Source organism: Zeus faber, assembly GCF_960531495.2.
Source record: "Zeus faber genome assembly, chromosome: 7".
Lineage (NCBI taxonomy): Eukaryota > Metazoa > Chordata > Actinopteri > Zeiformes > Zeidae > Zeus > Zeus faber.
Window position 1 is genome coordinate 10,020,664 of NC_137203.1, and position 5,458 is coordinate 10,026,121.

Genomic DNA, 5,458 nt, shown 5'->3' on the forward strand with positions numbered 1-5,458 from the left:
CAATGACAGAGGTCAAACGTTTTCTGTAAGTCTTCACAAGGTTTTCACACACTGTTGCTGGTATTTTGTCCCGTTCCTCCATGCAGATCTCCTCTAGAGCAGTGTTGTTTTGGGGCTGTCGCTGGGCAACACAGACTTTCAACTCCCTCCAAAGATTTTCTATGGGGTTGAGATCTGGAGACTGGCTAGGCCACTCCAGGACCTTGAAATGCTTCTTACGAAGCCACTCCTTCGTTGCCCGGGCGGTGTGTTTGGGATCATTGTCATGCTGAAAGACCCAGCCACGTTTCATCTTCAATGCCCTTGCTGATGGAAGGAGGTTTTCACTCAAAATCTCACGATAGATGGCTCCATTCATTCTTTCCTTTACACAGATCAGTCGTCCTGGTCCCTTTGTAGAAAAACAGCCCCAAAACATGATGTTTCCACCCCCATGCTTCACAGTAGGTATGGTGTTCTTTGGATGCAACTCAGCTTTCTTTCTCCTCCAAACACGACAAGTTGGGTTTTTACCAAAAAGTTCTATTTTGGTTTCATCTGACCATATGACATTCTCCCAATCCTCTTCTGGATCATCCAAATGCTCTCTAGCAAACTTCAGACGGGCCTGGACATGTACTGGCTTAAGCAGGGGGACACGTCTGGCACTGCAGGATTTGAGTCCCTGGCGGCGTGGTGTGTTACTGATGGTAGCCTTTGTTACTTTGGTCCCAGCTCTCTACAGGTCATTCACTAGGTCTCCCCGTGTGGTTCTGGGATGTTTGTTCACCGTTCTTGTGATCATTTTGACCCCACGGGGTGAGATCTTGCGTGGAGCCCCAGATCGAGGGAGATTATCAGTGGTCTGGTATGTCTTCCATTTTCTAATAATTGCCCCCACAGTTGATTTCTTCACAACAAGCTGCTTACCTATTGCAGAGTCGGTCTTCCCAGCCTGGTGCAGGTCTACAATTTCGTTTCTGGTGTCCTTTGACAGCTCTTTGGTCTTGGCCATAGTGAAGTTTGGAGTGTGACTGTTTGAGGTTGTGGACAGGTGTCTTTTATACTGAAAACGAGTTCAAACAGGTGCCATTAATACAGGTAAGGAGTGGAGGACAGAGGAGCCTCTTAAAGAAAAAGTTCCAGGTCTGTGAAAGCCAGAAATCTTGCTTGTTTGTAGGTGACCAAATATTTATTTTACAGAGGAATTTACCAATTAATTCATTAAAAATCCTACAATGTGACTTCCTGGATTCTTTCCTCCCATTCTGTCTCTCATAGTCGAAGTGTACCTATGATGAAAATTACAGGCCTCTCTCATTTTTTTAAGTGGGAGAACTTGCACAATTGGTGGCTGACTAAATACTTTTTTGCCCCACTGTGTGTGTGTGTGTGTGTGTGTATATATATATATATATATATATATATATATATATATATATATATATATATAAATAAAAATAAAAATAAATGGCTGATGTATTAATGCCTATTCATTTTAAAAGTTGCCAACTCTGAACGGTAATAAAAAAAAAAAAAATCTAACTTTGATGTAATGAAAATGTAAATAACACACACACACACAATTAAGACAACAGACTGAATTCATTTGCATGATCTTATTAAATAGTTTTCAGAACAAAGACTATAACACTTTGTTGCTACCACCAATATACACAATGTCTGGTCCAGAATTGAAGCACATCGTGCTCAATTCAATATACATGTATTTTTAACTATTTAACTGTTTCTTTATTGGTACTGACACTGTTAACATGAAGAGAAAGTAATGTTAGAAAAATTAATATGAAAATGCTCTCGCAAATAAAAGTACTCTATCAAACCACAGATTGAAAATGGAAACAAAGGGTTTTAAAACTTGCTTAAATAAAATGCAATAAAATGGTGCGTTTTCCAGCATGGTTTTTAGATTATAAGGTATGATTTATTTCTTACAAACATTCGTCTGTAAACACATAAAAATTATGTATAAAAAAAAAAAAAAAAAAAGAAATAACAATTAAAAAGGTAAAACACTCCGATGGACAAAAGCATATTCTTCAGATAGTGCCCCCTTCAAAATAACTGAAAGGGTTTGATTTCTTTGTGTTAAATGACAAATGGCCACCTTTTTAAGACCCATCTTTGACAATCAAGCTCGTTTACTCCTTACAAGACGAGTTAAAAAAATTAAAATACTTTTTTTTTTTTTTTTTTTTTAAGTGGAAAAAAAATCCAAGGTTTTACAAAGCCAAGGCAACGTTCTGGAGATTTAACTGTGTAACAATCACGTTGTGGAGCGGCTGGGTTGTGGATATACAGTGTTTTTTTTAGTTTGCTTTTTTCTCTCTCCAAGAGAATACACGACAACACAAGAGGGGTTTTCAGAGCAAAGCGGAGGAGCAGCGGCCGTGAGGCGCCCGGCAAGACCACACAAGGTAACAGACCAGAAACGTGGCCAACCAACCATGAGCAACATCTTAAAGGGATACTCCAGTTGTTGTTTTTTTTCCCCCCGTTCGGACGAGGAGGTCGATACCAATTTCATACCCGCGTGTCCAATTGTCCGAAATAATGAAGGAAAAAAAAAACAAAACTGAGTTAATTTTAGCGAAACATCTTTATTCTATGCGAGTAAAAATAAGAAAGACAACTTACCTGTTTAATACCTACGTTTTGAAATATATCGATATATATATATATTTTTTTACACATAACCGTCGAGTCACCACTTGTGAAACTCATGCGTTGGTGCTGTAGGGTTGCCAGTTCAGCCGGTTGACTTTTGTCGCCGGTAATGTTCTGGCGCGAAGCATTTGCGGTTCGTACCTAGCAACCCCCAGCTCGCTTGAAGCAGTGCTTGACAGTTAACGATCACTGCACCCGGATGGATGAATGTCTATGCATGGTTCATGGCTCAGTATCGTTTGATTTTTCTGTTTTTGTTTTTTTTTTAATCTATTTTCTCTTCTCATAACGACGCAGTGTGTGTGTGTTTGCTTCAGTAACTCAGCCTTTGAGATGCTGGAAGGTGTGTTTCCTGAATTTCACAGAAGCTAGGCTAGCTGATCCCCTCTGCAGCTATGCATTGAGCTAACACAGTTAGCATGCAGCCCGGTTATAATCTCAATATAGGACACACAAGGATGGAACTTGTCTTGACCTTCTCATCCTGATTTGGGTAAGAAAGACAAAAAAGTGAATTTCCACAAAAAATAAATAAATAAATAAAACAAAACTGGAGTTGCCCTTAAATGAGCAACTTAATTTAGTCTGCCAGAGACGGAGTAGCTCTTAATAAGGTGGCCGACAAGTGATTACTCCCACATGGTCACCTCGAAATTGGCTTGCAACAGGCTCACTCAAGAGGAGACGCCACTGATACCTGCACGAGGGGTTGGGAGAGCGGGAAGGTGGAGAGGGCGATGTGGTGGATGGGGAGTGATTATCATGGGATGAGGTTGTAAGAATAATGATAACATAATATAAATGTGTGATTTGTACATGTATGTCTACGAAGAACCCCATCCCACACAGGAAGTGCCACATCATTAGAGCAAACCCTTTTAAAAGTTTATCTGAGAGGACAGGAGAGGTAGGCGACTGTACACTGAACACTAGTAGGATTTCTCAGCGATCTTTAGGCCCAAGTGAAACAAACTATAGTAATTATTCCCTATGAGCCTTGATGCTCTTGGCACCAAAAACGATCACACTGGGTTTTTTTTATTTTATTTTATTATTATTTTTTTACAAACAGTACTTGTATTAAAAAAGGCCGATGCTTCAGATTTCCCCCCCATACAACCCCAAGTACAATAAATGTTTAAAGACGCTGTCGTCATTTGAAATGATATTTAAGGAAGTGCTTCCCCTGGTGTTGGCCGGACCCGGAGGAGGGTGAGCCTCCCGCAGCGCCGCCTGCAGGGGGAACTCAGTGCTCCCTGATTTACAAAGCTTCAACTAGTAAACCTATGAACTTTTGATAAATATTATTTTAGAACATTGTGCAAAAGTCTTCATGATGCATCAACTTTCTTATAAATAAATAAATACGTTGAGCAAACAGGTAGAAGGAGAATGAGGGATACCATTTAAAATGGATTTCTCGTCTGCCGATGACATCCTCGCCAATGGCTAAATGGTTTTGGTATGACTCTGGCCAAAATAAAAACATCATAATGTCGAATTTTGGTAAACAAAATACCTCGCATTTAGGTATTTACAATTCTTTTTTTACAGTTTTGTTTCACTAATTTTTTGGAAAAAATCCTCTATCTCCTAATTTTGGAACTACTGTTAAAAGTTAAATGAGCTTTAATAGAAAATACTGTTCAACAATAACTGGACTGTGTGGCCGTCGCACTGTGCAGTCGCAGCCAAAGGATCGCCACTAGATCGTGCAAATGCTAATTCGGCAAAGTCTCCTGTGCGAAGAACTGACATGACGAAGAGCAATGGTATGTCTTAGTGCAGTTGTGAATAGAGCTTTCATTTTCTGCATGTACACAAAACAACATAAAGGGCAAGAGGAGTCACAAGTATCAAAAACGTACTTGAAAAATGTGGGGCAGATGCAAAAGAGAAAAAAAAAAAAAGTTATATATGAAGTGGGTTGCCGATTAAGCTGGCAAAAGGAGATCACGAGAGGCTGGGCGTTAGGTAGAATAGCTCCAAAATAACCAAAACAAATGAGGAACAATCACAAGGATCCACAGATCAATGAACAGATGATCAGGATGTTGTAGCCTTTAAGTCATGGGGATTTAATAATGAAAATGATTTTTATTTATTTTATTTTTTTTAAACTCCAACGCTACCATCGCTCCCCTCATCTCCAAAGACGCCTCACAGAAAAAAAGATATAACATGACATAATCCTGCTTCCCTTACCGTTTAACCTGACGACCTGCACTGAATCCACGCCGCCCAATATAACTGACCAGAGCACTGAAATGGTTGCGGTAAACCCTAACGGTTCATTGTCTACAGTGCTTCCAACGAGGTCTTTAAATCAAGAATGGTCACTTGATGTGTGGAAAAAAGACAAAAACAGACGGTAGGTAACCGGCCATTTGTAATGGTCAGGGCAGCGAGCGGATGAGAATCCCTGTTTCACCTCGGTCATCAGAGGGCGGAAACATCTGTATCTGTGCTCCATTATAAAAGTTGTCAAAAACGCTCTTGCGGGGCCTTTCCCTTGCAAACCTTCTCCAAGTGTAACTTACTACAATTGTAAATCACTATAACTAACACACACACACACACACACACACACACACACACACACACACACACACACACACACACACACACACACACACACACACACACACACACACACACACACACACACACACACACACACACACACACACACACACACAGAATTAAGGTCCTCAGTGAAGTAGAAAGTAATTCTAAGCTCTACGATTCTAAATTTAGAATCGCCTGGACATGTACAGCAACCGTATTGCCA